This window comes from Arachis duranensis, chromosome 8 (genome assembly GCF_000817695.3).
Source record: "Arachis duranensis cultivar V14167 chromosome 8, aradu.V14167.gnm2.J7QH, whole genome shotgun sequence".
Taxonomy (NCBI): Eukaryota; Viridiplantae; Streptophyta; class Magnoliopsida; order Fabales; family Fabaceae; genus Arachis; species Arachis duranensis.
In genome coordinates, this window is record NC_029779.3 from 16,800,448 (window position 1) to 16,818,579 (window position 18,132).

General features: G+C 32.4%; 2 long non-coding RNA genes across 2 annotated transcripts; one reads left to right on the top strand and one right to left on the bottom strand.

Annotated features, from left to right (window-relative positions):
• Positions 1-823: 823 nt before the first annotated feature.
• Positions 824-2,582, top strand: LOC127741309 (uncharacterized). Its single transcript, XR_008002263.1, has 3 exons — positions 824-935; positions 2,078-2,184; positions 2,286-2,582. It is a non-coding gene; the product is annotated as an uncharacterized LOC127741309 (long non-coding RNA).
• A 14,845-nt stretch (positions 2,583-17,427) lies between these two features.
• Positions 17,428-18,132, bottom strand: LOC107461191 (uncharacterized). Its single transcript, XR_008001934.1, has 3 exons — positions 18,066-18,132; positions 17,571-17,614; positions 17,428-17,453 (listed from the first exon to the last, which is right to left on the bottom strand). It is a non-coding gene; the product is annotated as an uncharacterized LOC107461191 (long non-coding RNA).

Below are 18,132 nucleotides of genomic sequence, written 5' to 3' on the forward strand. Positions count from 1 at the left end.
ATTTTTTAGCGTGTTTAGCAAATTTTTAGTAGTAAAAGTAAAAGCACTAGAAAAATAAAAAACATCTTTTTTGAGAAGCTGTAATTTACATCTTTTTTTAAAAGATCTTTTTTTCTTAAAAAAAAGATATTTTTCATGTAATAAATAAACAAAAAAGTACTTCTATATTGTTATACCCAAACATACTTGATAGATAAAAAGATCTTTTTGTATGAGATACCCCAATGTAAAATTACTTTTACTTTTCTATAAGATCTTTTTAAAAAAAATTTGAAAAACCTAGAAGCTCATCCAAACAAAACCAATTTGTTAGATTAAATAACAAATTACTTGTTAGTTCTTCACAAATACTTTGTATGTGGAGATGATTGACAAAGAGTTTGAACACTACAGAAGTAAAATACGTAATATTATACGATTCTTTTTTTTTAGTATTTTAGTTTTGTTCGTTTGTTTCTTTTTCTAATTTGTAATAAATTCTACTTTTTGGTGTTGAACTCTTCTTAAAAAAATTATTATTCCTCCATAATATGGTATTATTATCAAAAGACTATGTTGTAGCCTTAAAAAACATTTATGTGATGGAAATTAATCCTTAAAACTCTGTTTGATTTGTGTATGTATTGAGACATAGATACTTAAGACATAGACATAAAATATTTATGTTTATATAGTGTTTGAAAATAATAGACATGACACTAGTGTAGTGTCTAATATTATGTTTGGTTGCAAAACATAATAAGTTAATAACACTACATAATTGAAAATGACTATTTTATCCTCATAAATTAAAATAAAAATTAATTAATATTAGAAAAACTGAAATGAGAATGCTTCTCTCGAGGGTTTCTCCCGCTCATCCCTACCCCCAAAAAACTTCCTTCTGCCTATTTGGCCTCTCCTTCGTCGTCGTTACCTATATCCTCATGTGGAAGGTAAATGCCGTCTTCTTTGTGCAGTTCCCTATACTCCATCTTCATATCCACTGCATGTATCCTCTTGTGTGGCTCAGTCCATGTTCTTGTTTGTCGCAAATTCTTCTTCTCCATTATGTATATGTTCAATTCCCATGGAGGCCAAGTATAATGTCCTTCTTCCCATCAATTTCTTGCTCTTTTAATTGACAACAAGTTGAAAAAAGTTGCTTAATTTTTTTTGTTGTGCTGAGAAAATCAAATTTTGGTGACATTAAATGAGTGTTGATTGTGTTAGATTGCTAAATATGTATGTATGGAGAAAGGTACGATGCCTTCTTAGATTTGAGAATTTCATTAAAAATTTCGTTATAAAGTGCCTACTAGATTCATATATGATAAATCTAGCTTGGTGCCTATTAGGTTGTGAGTGAATAGTGCTATGTTTGTTCTCAATATTTTCTTAATCTTTTAGTTAGATGTAGATGAATAAAACTAGCTTGTGCTGAATTTCAGATTTTTAGATTAAATGTGGGTGAGAACTGAGAAATTTACTTCATTGTTAGTTGATTTTGCTCAAATTAGATTAGCTATAGTGTAGTGGATTTGTGATTTTAGATATAGTGGCTTGACTCGGTCTGGTTCAATTTGATTCATGCAAGATTAGTTGAATTCTAGTGGATTTTGGGATAATGGTGAATTTAGAGTGAGTGATTAATGGCCATTGCAAAGTTGGTTAGGAAAGTGAAATACCCATATGAGTTAATTATGAATTATCCTTGTTAAAAGGAATGATCAAAGTGGAGTGAAGAGGTATAGGATGTTTGGACTTGGGATCATTATTGGAGTGCTTTGGTGGTTTAGGCTTGAGTCTTTATCCCCTTTTCTTGATATAATGCAATTAAATTCTAATTGAGTTTGATATGTTATTGTATCAAAGAACTGAATTCTAGTACTCCAATTGAAGTTTGAACTTTAGTTGAGTAATTAGATTTGACCTTTGCTTGGTACAGTCCTCATATTTTAAACATATTATCGAATTTCTCAAGGGAAGGAATCAAACTTTTACCATTTTAACGCCATTGGCACATCAAGCTATTTCCCTGTCCTGATTATCTATTTTGTTTACTATATAACATACATGATATGCAAATTTGGTGCAGGTCATTCTACCTTTAAGGGGTAACATTCTGAAAATTGAAAGGAGGGATGAAGCTACAATGTACAAAATGAAGTAATTCAAAATATAATTCTTGGTCTTGGCCTTAAAGTAAAAGTGAAAATTTTTTCTGTTTTATTCCTTCATTATTGAATTTGGACAACTTGTGAGCCAAAGTATTTTAATCTTATATCAAATTTTTGCCATTTCAGATGAGTATGACTCCGAGAATGCATAAAGACCAAGTTTGAAAAAAACAAATAATAAAGTTGTGAGGACGAAGTGCTAATATCTGTTGAAAGCTCTTGGGATATCATAGACTTTGATAGTTGTATTTTTTGTTTTTATCTTATTTGGTAATGTATTTGTATAATGAAGCATGACAACTAATAGCATAAGAGTTATATTGGTATAGTTTTATACAATACACAATTATTTGTTGGGACTTTCAATTGTAATAAAATTATATGAATTGAAAATTCAATGGAAAGTGTTTTTTTATTATATTATTTTGGTTTATTGTTTCTTTTTAGCTAATAGTATTTGGAGTATTGTACATTTAGTTTTGTTTGCTTTGCCCAAATATATAAGTGCAGAATTTAAAGACCAAATTATTAAAATCAACATGCATGTGCCCTGAGTCTTACACTAATTTTTTATTTTGCACAATTGTAGAAGTGCACGATTTTACAATTTAAGGTAATAATTACATAAATCAATAAAGAAAATGCAGAATTTGATTGCAAATATGCAAAAGTGTATAATTTTAAGGGCAAAACTACGCAATACAATTAAAATTCAGCTAATGCATAACTTAAGTGTAGAAAAGTAACACAAAAAATGCAAATTTTGATCACATTTCTATAAAATTGTAGAATTTTAGGTACAAAATTACACAATTCAACTAAAATTAAATTGATACTTAACTTAGGTGTATAATAATATAAAATCAACACACATAATGCAGAATTTAATTGTAATTCTACAGAATTGCACAATTTTAAGGGGAGGATTTTATAGTAGAATTAAAATACACCTGATGCATAACTTTGGTGCATAAATTAGAAAATCAACAAAGATAATTGTATAATACAACTAGAATTCAATTCATGCAAAATTTAGGTGCAATATAGCTAGTGTACTTCAATAATATAACATAAGAAATATCAATAAACTACTGAGAAGTCTAGAATTAGTTTATTACAAAGTGAGTGAATATTTCATAACAATTACTTAAACCCTTGTAAATTTTAGGAAAGTACCTTAGTAAGTTTAGCAATAGACCCTAATAACTTAACAACTAAGACCACCAACAATAGCTAAAAGTTCGCCATTATATCTCATATGAATGTCGCCTTTTCCTCATCCAAACTCCAAAAGGTTGCCTTCAATTCTGGATTCTGCAAAAATTTTTGTGCAACTTACATGATATCTATTGTGTCAAAGCCAATGCTCTTCAATATTGGCCCAAATTCACTTGGTCATTTACCCTAGACATTGTATTGGTTAGTACTTGCACATGCTTTTCTTGATCCTTTACTGTAACCTTAAAAGTTTCAGCCAAGTTTGATAGAATTGCAACACCATGGATTTTTTTAGTTGCAGATTGGCATCCTTGATTTCTCTTACTTGATGAGCAAAAGACGTCAAGAAGGTGCTGGGTAATTTGCTCTCTACAGCAGTTAAATCCTCCATGTCAACATCTTCGTCCCCTAATCCCAAGCCACCAATTTTGGTCACAGCAAATATTAGAACCCGGAGTAACATCTTCTTCAGCATATTTTCCACTGCATGCTTCAAGACCTGTAACTCTATCATTGCCAAAAATGTTCCCAAGACGTTCAAACAAGAGAAATGACTTGCCTAGAGTGTAGAGTGTCATATTGTGACCCTATATCATAAAACAAAGTCAATCCCTTAATAAATGCATGCCCATATAATTTCACATGAAAATTAAAAATTTGCAAGAGAGGTGATTAAAAGTGCAAAAAAATCAGACATTTTTCCAACCTTCCAATACTTGCTTATTATGTACTTTAACACACATCTTTTCAGAATTCCACCCAAAGCCACTACGACCCAACATCTCAGCCACATACATATATTTTGCTTTTAGTTGCTTGAGTTTATTTTGATGTGCTTTATAGTGAGGCCACATCCAAAAAACTTCTCATTCATCTTGCTGCCAGCTTTTGAGATGCTCATGGTTTAAATTAACCGGCATATGCCCTCTTGCCTTCAACAATCAATTCCTCCATGAAGAACACAAATTATTCAGTTTCTTGTTCAGTCCACTGACATGGTATGGAGGCCATTGATGTTGGATAATATATTTGCACAATAAGAAAAAAAGAGCACCAAGGCAACAGAATTATTATTAGAATTATAGTTCAATTACAACAGAATTATTATCAAAATTACATAAGACTTACTATAATAGTTACAACACAATTACTATCAAGTTACTAGCAGAATTATAGTAGAGTAATACTTACTAGTAGATTTACAACATGGTAATACTACACTCGAATAATAATTACGGCAGAATTAAAATAACTACTAGCAGAATATCAACATAATTCAACGATTTCAATAAAATTCTAGCATTTTAACATAATTTAAAACAATCAAACCCTACAAGAATACAACTAATTGTATCTTTCATTAGAATACAACTAATTAACCCAAGCTAGCAAATACATTACGCCTTAAAGAAAAAAACTCAAATAATTTCAAGTACAATATTTGTAGTCCAAGACAATTGCATACATAATAAAACTAGTAAAGATAAAAATTCTACGTGTCACATTCTCCTCTCTATATTTTCCAAATTTTGGTTGTTAGATCCTCATGCCATTGAGTCCACTCATTGCTACTTTCTACAACATCAATTGTCTCGGCTTCATCAACTATAGTATCATCTCCTACGGGTATATGTTCTGGTTAAAGAATTGCATCTTCTTTGGGATCAACATCCCTGTTCATACGAATAAAATTTTGTAACAAACAATAAGCAATAATAATGTGGTTTTGAATCATAATCAGATAGAACGAGGGACTTTGTAAAATTGGACATCTCTTCTTAACCTAAAGCATCGCTCAATCACATTGCTAGCAGAAGAGTGCTTCTTATTAAATAATTCTAGACGATTTTGTGGTGCAAAGTGACCTTGAGCCCACTCATTCACATGATAGCGGGCATTTCTATAAGATGATAAAAAATCATCTACCATTGTTATAGTCGACATCCACTAAATAATATCCTAAAATAGAAGGATGGAAATATAAGAAATATATTATGATTTCTTAATAAATAGCTAATACTCTTAGCAAAAGATTAATTTAGACATACCAACAGGTATTTTCAAGCCATGACATCGAGTAATTGTATTCATAAGTATCCTTGAATTAGATGCCGATTCTTTCCAATCGCTAAGGACATATACGAAATTCATGTTCCGATTGCAAACTCCAAAGATATTGGTGGATATTTTAGATTTTCATGTTGATATCTAGATTTATCACTCTTGGGACTGTGACATCTATGTAAGTGCCATCTAATAATGCTCCTAGACAATCCTATCAAATGTAAAAAAAAAATAGCTATAACATATGGAGTAAACTTAACTAATAAAAATTTAAGCTATATGCAAAACTTCACCTTAAACCATTTTCATGCGGAATCTACACAATCTTTTAATACAGGGTCTGTCTTTGCAAATAAGATACTTTGGACACGCAAAAATGAATATAATACCTTGTAAAAATGCCTACTAACAATTTCACCAAACCTACAGAACCTAACTTGTACGCTACGATTTTTTATATCATGAGCTAATATGATCAAGAAAGTAGTTATTTGCTCGCCTATGCCACATGACCATCTTCATGTAACCCATCCTGAACTTGTAGCAATTCACACAAATTCGCAAATGTATTCAAACTCATTCTTAACTCCCACATACAATTTCTATCTCCACCCACCTCAATGATATCATCTAATGCATCTCATTGTAATGGCAATGTATTCACTCTTTGACCAATCGAAGAATGAATTCACCTTTTATTCCTAATATGCATATATAAAGTAAATAAAAAACATCGTGTCAAATTACACTCTTATGATTCAGTAATATCCAACATATAACTTAATTTGTTCAGAACGATTTATCATTACTTCCTAAGAGACAATAAAAAGTAAAAGCATAAAAACAAATAAATAATAAATATCCAATACCACAACACTCAGATATGCTCTAAGAAAGTGTTATTATTTTTTCTTTGTTACTTCAATTAAACCAAGAACAGGGGATACACTTGTTACATATATCACATATTCAATCTAATAGTTTTTTATACATAAATGAAGAGCTCCTAATTTAAATCAGTTTATACTTTTTGTTTACAATTGTGTATACATAAATTAAAAAAGGCATTAAAAGCAAAAGCATACTAACAAATTCCAAAATTAAGTAACCAACCAACTGTCTCAAATGCCATGAACAAAACAAACACAGAAATTATTAAAATCTAATTAAATACATATCAATAAAAATGTCACTTGAAAAATAATTAAGATTTTAGTATATAATATTGTCAAGTAAAAAAAGGAAAAAATATTGTAGTTTAACATGTCAGTTTCTACATCCAATTATCATCCAGTTAAAATATTGTTGCCTTGAGCTTTTAAAGGATAATTAAAGTGAAACACTAAAACATCTATATTTCATTAATAATGGAAGACATGGTAGTAATAAGGAGGTGCATCTATAAATATATATTTCAAATATATGCATGTGATTGTTCCATAGAGATAAAAATATAGAAGAGAAAAATCAAATTGTCTTCCAAAGCTCCAACTAAATCCTACTAAAAATATAATAATTTCAGATATTGAAAATTATATGTTTGTTGTATTTACACACCTAGAACAAAGAGAAAAAGATTATCCAACACGTATGTGCTCAAAAGAAAAAAAGATTGTCCAATACTATATACAAATGCGTAATACAAAAAAAGAGAGGGATAAAATTATTTGAAACCTTAAGTTGAGTTTTCTAGCACAGAGGAAGGATAAAGATTGTCACAAAATAATAAGAAGCTCCACAAAAACAGCTGGCACACTAAGATGGAGAAGCCATAAGGCTGCACAAATAGAGGATAAGAGTTTTAACTAGTTAGTCGCAAAAAAAACAATTAAAATTCGTGTCCATTACTACAAATCCATGTCTCATCAATTTATTGAAATATGAAATACGTGTATATTGTGTATATCTGTGTGTAAGTGTATCTCTAATTTTTGTGTCTTACAAACCAAACAAGGAACACGCTCTACCGTGTCTATGTCTTAACTTGACATACACATGAAACAAACGGAGTCTAAGAGAAGTGTATGAAGATTTCTCATACTCTTATTACCACAATCGTTATCTCTATTATTTTGTGTTTTGTAATTAACAACTAAAATTGAGAAAATATATAAACAATAAAAATTGGGCCAATATTCAACACTATATAGTTGGAATGTAGATTGATATTATTGTAATGAAAGAAGTATATGTTGAGTATCACACTTAATAGGACATAATAACACAACTATAATTTTATAAACAAAAAATGATTTGAACAGGAATTTAAACAATGTAAAAATAATATATAACAAAATGATAAAAATACAATTTCTCAAAAGATATAAAAAATTTTTATAATACTCTCTTATATATATTATAAAAATAATGCTCATATAAAGAAATTATAATATTACAAAACATGACATACAAATGAAGTCATGGACACTCTAATTTATAGATACTTTATGATGGTGAAAATAAATTTTCTACTTCCATTTAGTGATGTTGGCAAGTTTATTTTCAATTTATCATAATAACCTGTCGGCCAATTAGAATGGGCAAATTGTTTTTGACTAAGTCAAAAACAAAGTACAACTTCTCTTTGTTATACCATATATGTTCATATAATGTCATCACATATCAATTTTTATCTTCAAGCTCAATATTTGCTAGCACATCCTAATTCTGCATGCCATTCGTCTTTTTTTCTTTTGACTCAAGTCAACATATGCAACTCATTATTTATTTGGATTTTGTTTCTTCAAATTGAATAAGTTGGTAGCTAATAAATTTTACAAAGTTCCAACATTATTCACACTTCAAATTTTTTCAAATAAAAATCTTTTCGCATTTATCAATTTGCAAACTCATCTTCAAACTAAAAGAACAATTTTGTTTCTTATTTCACAATCTTCAACTTAAAATTATTCTTTTGGTGTATTCGTACTGCTTATATTTTTAAAGGCAAAGAGACGATCTGCACTAATCAAATTTATCTGTATTGATTGGTTTTGTCATGATATCTGCAAAGTTGTTGTGTAGATTTTTACATATCCATTTTACCTTCCTCCACTAGTTTACAAACAAAATGATATTAAACACCTATGTGCTTCATTCTTTAGTGAAAGGCTAGATTCCTTGCGATGTGCAAGGTACTCTGACTATCACAAAATATTCAAGTCTTACACTGATTGTGCCTTAGCTCTTCCATTAATCTTTGCGACCAATTTGCTTCCCTACAAAATTGTGTAGCTGTCATATATTCAGCTTCTGTAGTTGATAATACTACAACAACTTGTAATATTAATAACCAACTTACTGATCCTCCTGCAAGTGTGAACACATAACCTGTAGTGAATTTTCTCTTGTCAAGATCACCTAGAAAATCCAAGTCAATATATCTTTTGATAGTAAATTCAGTTCTTCCAAAACATAAAGCAACATTAAAGGTTCCTTTGATATATCTCAAGATCCTCTTCTGTGTGTAGAGACTTTCAAGCATTGCAAACTACTTATCTCCATTGATGGCACCTACTTGTATGGTAAATATAGAGGTACTCTACTTATGGCTATCGCCCAAGATAACAATTCAAACATGTTGCCTATAGCATTTTCTGTGGTCGAGGGAGAGACGAAGGAAGCACGGTTATTTATTCTGTCTCATCTCAGGTAGCAACTCATGCCTCAGCTAAGCCTGTTGGTGATTTCTGACAGGCATAAGTCCATTGATGTTGCGCTGAATGCCGATGATAGTGGTTGGAAACCTCTGCATGCCTTTTCAAGCCTTTTGTACAAGACTTATTGTAGCCAACTTCATGACGCACTATAAGAACAAGGACTTGAAGAAAGTTTTCGTGAACACAGCATATTAGAAGTCACATAGAGAGTTTGTTCGCTACTTTGGCAGATTGAGGGTAGAAAATGTGGCAATCACAAATTGACTAGAAAAAATGCCACATGAATTGACACAGTATGCTGATGAAGGTCGCATATTTCGCCACATGAAAACAAATATATCAAAGTGCATCAATGTTGTGATGAAGGCTACTCGTAATTTGCCAATAATCGTCATCATACTTCTGAATGGGTGAGCTTTTCGCAAGGAAGGGCATAAAGCTCAAGCACAGCTTCAAGTAGGTGCTGAATTCTCACAGACACATATGAAAGCTACTGAGTTAAACTTAAAGCATGTGAACACCGTGAATGTTTACTAGTTTGATCGTTCGATATCAACATTCACTGTTGAGGAGTTAGCAGCAGTGCCAGGATATAGGCAGCAGAATTGTTAAGTATTGCTTGATAAAGGTAAATGTGATTGCGGATACTTTCTAACCTTTCACCTTCCCTGTCATCATGTTCTAGCAGCATGCTCACATGTAACTATGCAAGACTTGTCTAGAAGGTTCATGTGCATGCATCTCGTGTATCACATGGGAACCGTATTCAAGGTTTACAGAATGGAGTTTAGGCCGATTAGACATGAGGATGATTGGCCAACATATGATAGTCCCCGTATTCGACCCAATTCTTGACTGATGAGAGTCAAGAAAGGTCATCTCGTTTCCACTAGGATTTGTAACAACACGGATAAGTTGAAAAAGACTCCTGAAAAGAAGTGTGAATTGTGTCATTATGTAGGCCATACGCGGAGGACATGCACCGCATTAGATGGGGGAGCCTCCATTAGGTGGACGTTAGATATAAATTTTTCTTATGGTTGTGTTATTTTGTTAGTATTTATTTTTATAATTGTCAAACATGAATGAATTCTTCGAGTTATTTGAATTAAAAGTGTTTCATTATAATGACAGCAATGTTATTATATTGAATTCTATCTAAGGGGTAACAATATATATAAAATAACAAGCATAAGAAGAAGAAGAAGATACAAATGTGTTCATATTCATATGATTGTTCATACATCAAAACAAGCATATAAAATGAGAACCATAAGAACATATACTACTGTCCATGTCCGCAGCCACGTTAACCACCTCATGTGGTACGTGTAGGACGTGGTAGCTCCAGATAGCCACCCGTCCTATAGAGAGGTGGATGTATCTTCCTATGTCCTCTACTAATCGATGGATCTACTGGTGGGATATTGTCGAATGTACCATTGACGTATAAACTTATACGGCCCTGAGATACCCATGTGCTTCGAAAGATGAAGAAGTGGATGGACCATCCATGTGACATGGAGAATAAGTTGAAGATGGTGGAAAGGCATGCATTTGTGCAAATAGCTGTGTAACCCCAGACATAACTCCCTATAAGCCCATGCATCAGTGGTCGGGTCGAAAAAAATGAGAATTTAATTTGATATAAACCTAGGTTGTGTCAAAATCTTGTGTCTGGAGCTTTGGGGTAAAAGGATCAAAAGGAATCTCCTATTGATGACTGGGGCTTGCCTCTAATGCCTGCCCCTGACGACTAGGCCCCCGAATCTGATGACTGTGGTGGCTCTAGTGTCAGATAATCCACGGGAATGGTGTCTCTACTATCTGTCGCGGCATTCTCCACTATCAATGACTTAATAGTTGTATGCTCTTCTACTCTTTACAGACTAATTGGATCTCTGGCCTACGAGCTATACTAACCCTACGCCTAGGAAGCGCTCTGCCCCGTCTCCCTCCTCGTGGTCACACTTCAGGGAGTTTGCCATCCTTCGACTGATGCAACTGTGGAGCATGTGAGTGATTAACTGGTAGATCATCAGGAATGTGTCCAACTATGACATTTTGTTGATCACTCAATCCAATACTTAACACTAATTTTTAAATACTTAACTCTAATATTTAACATTAGTTTTTAGAAAATATCTATTCTAAACTTAAAAAGATATTAAATAAATTACATAATAAAAAAATAACTTAAAAACAAAAGATAGTTAAAAAAACTTACTTAAGATGAGAAAAAAAAGATGTTTACTACGGTACGATGATAAATTCATACGTACCGATATATTTAATATATGGACAAATAATAATTAGCCACGTGGAGTTTATTTTCCACATCAGCATTTGATTTTTCATTTTTAAATATATAATATATCATCACTTTTACTAAAACACCCCTTTAATTAAATAAAAAAAATATTTATTTATTTAATTTTATAAAAAGACTTAAGTATCCTTCTTTTATTTGATTAGACAAAAATACCCTTTGAATATCCCTATCTTAACAGCTTCTCCCCAAATAAAAAAAAGAAAGTTGAAATAGAAACCCTAGCTTCTCCACCACCGCCGCAAGGACTGCCGCCGTCCGTCGCTCTCAGGCACTACCATCGTCGTCTGGTCGTCCGTGCTTCTTCCTCCTTCAAGAATCGCAGCTTCTTCTTCCTCGACCTCGTCGTGTCAGTTCCTGGTATTCATCTACTCTATCGCGCTCCTGCCGCCGTCCGTCGGGCGCTCAGTCACCATCGTCTTCGTCTAGTCGTTGCAGATTCTTCCAACCCACCACCGTCTTCTGAGTTGTGTTCGTCGCCTGGCCTCTGTCTCCGTCACGATTCTGCCCCCCTTTTTTCAGACTGCTTAGAAGAAAAACCCATCTCCATTCCAGTTTCCTTCCTTCGAGTCCAGAGAGCAGAAGCTCAACCAAGAAAAAAACCTTAGACTTCGACAGTCAGTTCACTGCTAACTTCTTCTGCGTTTTTTATTTATGCCATTTTCAATGATTATTTGATTACTGAATATTTGAATGTTTTGTGTTTTAATTTTTTATTGAAGGATTACTTGATTACTAATGAGCTCTAGTTCTGTTGTGTTGCTATTTTTATGTGTTGTGATATTTTTTTGAATGAGCTTCTACTGTGGTGCTGTTTTGTGTGTTGCTGTGTTGCTTTTTTATGTGTTCTTTATTTTTTATTGACATGCATCTGAGTGATATCACCACTGTAACTTAACTACTAAGTATTGTAGTACTTGATTTTAGTTATGATTTTTAAATTTCTTGATTCTTGGTTGGCATATTTTCTGCAGTTCTCTAATATTCTCTTGGTTGCTATTCTTGATTCTTGATTATTGTTATGATTTTTTAATGCTTCTATTTTTTCCTATTCTATATTTGACTTGATTCTGTTCTTTGATTTTTGAATCTTGATTCTTGATTTTTCACTGCATCTATTATGTTTCACCATAGCACGCTATTTGATGTTATTTCATATACGAGTGTTTCATTTATATCATAATTAGTAATACACTCTAAATCTTTGAAGTTTGGCTAATTATAATTCATAGAGCATGTTACAAATCATTTTTATAAAACTCATAAGAAAATTGAAAAGCTGCATGCCTATCGAAAGTTGAAACCAAATTAATAGTATTGTGTTAACTCTTTCCTAGTAGTCAAAGCAAAAATAGGCATTTGGTTTAAATATGCATGTAATGTTACAAAGAATTTGATCCTTGTTACTTATTTAGCTTAAATTTGTATTGTTTTTATCTTCTTAACTAAACAGATTTTTGTCTCTCTTAATGACTTTTAGTTTATCACTGTAAAATTGATGAGCAAACCAGGGAGTTTTAAGGAACTAAGACAGCGATGAAAGAAGGAAATACTTGCTATTTAATTCTTTGTTGATTGTCATTATCAATCTTATATTTGGTTTAATATTTCTTCAATGTCATTATCATATGTTCTCTTAGGTTTTGAGTGGATGTGATTTTGGGTTTTACTTATTTGTTATCTCTCTGCTTTGGTCTTTAGATTTCAATGGATATGCTTATATTCAGTTGCATAGAAAGATAATATGCTGTTGCTTACCAACTTTTATTGATGGCAGAAACTAGGAGAGCTTATTTATTTATTTGTTTATTCATTTAATTTTTGTTCCTTTGCTCATTTTGTTTTCATTCATTTAAGTTTAAATTTCGAAGGAGCTAATGAAGGTTTCCCAAATATACTCCATTTTGGTCAAATTTGGATCTCTTTTGGTTTGAATCTAGTTAGGCCACTTTCGGCATCTCATTACCGATTTAGCACACAACTGGAACTAACTTTTACTATGCAGTATTGTATACCCTTAACATAAGTGTTCGAAAATTCTCTGGGTTTATTCATTTATTTTTAGCTCAACTTTTTCTTTAATAAACCGGATATTCTGGTCCTGGTTGTTATTATTTTGGCTAACGTTGATTGAAGAAAATAGATGAGGCACATGATTTATCTGATTCATTCATCAGCATGTATGACTCAAAAATTACTTTATCACAGGTATGCTCGTCAATTTTATGTAGCATATACATTGAACAAGTCATATTTACTTCTGAATTTAACTGTTCTGTTCCCTATTTGTACAGCTGGAGAATGTGCATTGCCATGTAGAACGGTACTTTGTGAGATTCCACAGTCTTTTGGGACAAGCCAACCGGAGGGCATTATGATAAAAGGGGAGGAAAGGTGAACCAGAGGGCATTATGGTAAAAAGGGAGGAAAGGTGAGGGGAGAAGATTATGTATGATAATAAACTATTGATATGTTTCTTTTCATGGAGTTTTGCTTTGATGCATTACTTTAGTGTTTGTGAAATTCAGGGCATGGATTGGATCTATGTGTAGTTTGAACTAGCCCTGCTTGAGCATTTCCTTTGGATGGTAAATGACTGGTTTTGTTTATCAGTTTATAAGAGTTTATCAATTAAAAATATTATCAGTTGGCATCACTTTTGGCAGTCCGGCAATACTCCGCTATAAGGATCAATTTAAAGAAGCTATCTTCTTGGCTTTTGACTCAACATCCTGGAAGGTTTTATTCTCTCTCAACCTTGTTGATAATGGTCTACTAGTACATATCTGACCTTGGTTATTCTTATTCTCAATGACAGGTTAATGGGGCTGTTGATCATCTTCTATGATCCCTTCTTGGAAGTCAGGTTCATTATTATCCAATAGATCAGTACAGGTATGTATATAGCTGGTTGTGTGAGTTTTGTTGTATTTTATTAGGGTGTGTTTGCAAATTCTAGGGGAAGAAAAGTGCATGTTTGGTTGGCATTTCTGTTTCTATTTTCAGTTTTCATTTTCAATCTTCTTTATTTTTAAGATTTGTGAAGGAAAAAGTGAAATCAGAAAACAGGATTTTAGGGCCTATTTGGTTGCAATTTCAATTCTATTTTCATTTTCTGTTACATTTTGACTACGGTGATGATCAAGAATTTTCTTTAAATTGTCTTTCTGGGTGGTTATTAGTTTCATGTTTCTTATGTGCTTCATTTGATTCCAGGATCTGAAGTCATTCTCTTCATTTATCATGGCTATTCTCTTAAGGTATTTCCATTTTCATTGTTTCCCATTGTAGTTAGAAATTGTTGTGCTCTGGGTAATTTGAGAGACTAATATGTTGCTGGTTTCTCCTTGAAGTTCTCATCATGAATCCTTGAAAGCTCAGAAAGCAATTAAGGGGTAGACTTATCCCCTTCAGATGATTGTTGACTTGTATTGTAGTTTTATTGTCTTGATATAATTTAATAGTTCATGATTTTCAATAGCTTTTTGTAAAGTACAACATCCAATTTTATGGAGTATCTAAAAGCTTTTTTAGGATATCAGACAAAGACAACCATACTTGTGGACTGGGATTTTCAGATTTGGTTTCTCAGATTGGCTCTATGAGTTTTGATTCCACTGGCTTGCATTGGCGGTAAATGGCAACTCATTTGGCCTTCTTTCTTTTTATATTTGACTAAAATCCTGAGTGAAACAGCTGGTTTGTATTGCTTGTTATATACTTTTGAATCCTCCTTTGTGCTATCTTTTGTGCATTGTGTTTACTATTTATGCTTTTGCTCGTATAGGCCACTTTTTGAAGAATTTGAAAAGTCAACTTTCTCAGACAAGGATACTTGCAATTTCGGCTTTGAATACACTCTTAAAGAAATCACCGTACAAGCTGTCACCTGGTGAGAAATCTGCTGTACTCGAGGACTTGCAAGGCAATACCAAGTCATCCCTTGAAGAAGCTTTAACTCACACCTTTAATGGCTGATATGGCTAGAACAATTTTGAGAGATTTTGACAAACACCAAAAAAAGTGTGTTGCATGTCAGTAGATTTTCTTTTTCTTTTTTCCCAACCTTGTTTTTGTTTTAGTCTATTCTTTACAGTTCATTTTTGGTGCTTGACCCTGGTGCCATTTAATTCTCTGGGCCAGTCCTTTGTACTTTTAGGTAACAAATAATGGAAAAAAATTTCCTTCTTTGTATGCTACCATTTGTTAAAGTTACTATGAATTCTTTTGTTTCGGTACTCATTTTCTGTTTGAATCTAATAAAACACTAGGAATTTTAGTACAACATATTAACTAACTACTGAACTTCATTCAAAATTGATTTTGATAAGTTCTTTTGTCTCTGGAAATAGGCCAACGATGATACTATGTGGGATCGATAACATCAGAGATCTCTTTGGTCCCAAGGTATTGTTAAGTTATACCAAATATATGGTCCCGTGCAACAACTTTTTTCTTGATAAGTTTTACAAGTGATATTGTCACAAAACCATATATGCTTCATGTTTGATGTAGGTGGATCTTGGCCTCATAAAGAAAAATTCAATTTGTCGTCTTGGAATTAACTAGAACAATTCATTTTTCCATTGAATTTCTTGTCATTTGTTGAAAGAAAGTGAAAGAAGTTTTGTGGTCAAATATTAACTGTAAGAATAGTTAGATCTCTTACGAAGAATTCTGGTGTTGGAAAGTTATGGCATTAGCATTTTTTTATTCTTCAGCTATGTTTTGTTACTATTATTTTCATATAAAACACTGAATTTTTAGCATCAATGGCCTTGTTACGACGTTTCTACTCATTGATAAAGCTTACATAGACTTCACTTATGCAATTTATAAATTTCATTGTGGATATTAATGTACAAGGATTCAAATCAACGAATGTTACAAGCAATTGTTAAGTTGTAATCATGATTGCATTCTCTGAAAATGAACAAAGTATATACATGAAAGAAGAAAGAAAACAACAATTGAGTGGTGCAACATGCACATTTCAAAGTATATCAAGAGCATGTACCTCGAAGCAGTGTTGAGTTTAATTCTTTATATATACAAGCAAGACAGTGACTGATAGATTACAAGCTTCATTTTGTTAGCATATCAACTGTTGAACAGAAAAATTATGATCTTATTGCAATTACTTGCAAGTGAAATTACTATATTAATCTGATTCACAACAATGACACCATTTTGCTTTTCATATAGTCATCAATTTTGTTAGCATATCAACCGTTGACTCCCTAACATTAACTCTAGTGTTGGATTACAAATGAATTTATATTCTAAGATAGGAACAGAGACAATGGGTTAAAAAAATAAAAAATCAATTACAAGTAGGAGGGGAAAAATGGTGGCTTGTTTCTATCCAAAACAAGCAACAAAAAATATGCATTATCTGCCATAGCATTCATCCTCCTTCTGGCTCTCCATATCTCTCTATCTGTCTACCAAATTACTCTGATAACCACTGAAAATGAAAAACAACCCAATCCCCTTTGAAAAGTGACAAAGTTCAAGGGATATGAATGCAACTTTGACATTAGAAATATACAATATGCACCTTTCAAGAATGATCACCCACCGTTACAACTTTAAAAGGGGTTTTTAATGGCTCTCCATACATCTCATTGAAGAATGATCACCCACCGTTCATTGACATGATCAATCCAAGAACAGCCACAACATACTATTAAAAAAAAGGGACCGACTAGGTAGTAAAATGAAAAAATAAATACAATCATTGGATTCCTCCCAATTTAAAACACATATATGCTACTAGTTCACAATCATTGAACCACATAGTTTTAGCATTATGTAACAGATATTATTAACTAAAAGATGTTCTGCCCCTTAAACTTTAATAATAAAGAATAATATATTAGATAATTGTGTTCCTGAACTAGTTCTCATGTAAAGAATAATCACCTAAAAAATAGAAAAAAAAAAAGGAAATGTCATAACATGCTTCCACTCTGATTGGTTCTCATGAGATTGATCTTGCTTGACTATGGTATCCTTCCAGTCCTGTTCAAGCAAACAAAAAATAAGCAGGCTTCCTGGATCCATTACTCTATGAGATCTGTTTATATATAATTGCAAAGGAGATGATAATTGAGATCTAGTAAAAGCAAATGTGCTTACCCTTCAGGGTGTACTCAAACATAAAGCATCATCCTGTTTGAGATCTTGTGAGACAATGGCAGAAAGTTCATCAGATAGCCATAATATTCATAAGTTGTTAGCTCTAATGCAAAGATCCCCTATGACTGTAACCCTGTAACCTTTACCTACCTAGCCCTTGTTTTTGTTCTAGACTCGCCCAGATATGAATGTGCAACAGAGCAAGCAGCAGGGATAAAAAATCTGAAGTTGCAAGCAGCAGGGATAAAAAATCTGAAGTTTGAAGCCGGAGATTCTCGCCCAGAAATAAGCATAGACCCGTAAATTTTAAAAGAAACTAGAATGAAATTTCATATGCAATATGGAATGCAATAGAAAACTCGACAGTGTTACGTAAGAAATGAGATAAAAAAATTCTTTTAGTTTTGTACAAATGAAACTATGTGCAAATCAATCAATTGAATTTCATTCTTTACAAAGGGGAAAAATTCATGAACTATGACATAAATTACTGACCTCAACTCCAAGAGGTTTGATTTGACCAAGAGCTTTCGCTGCACTCAAATGGCAGCGACCGGCGACC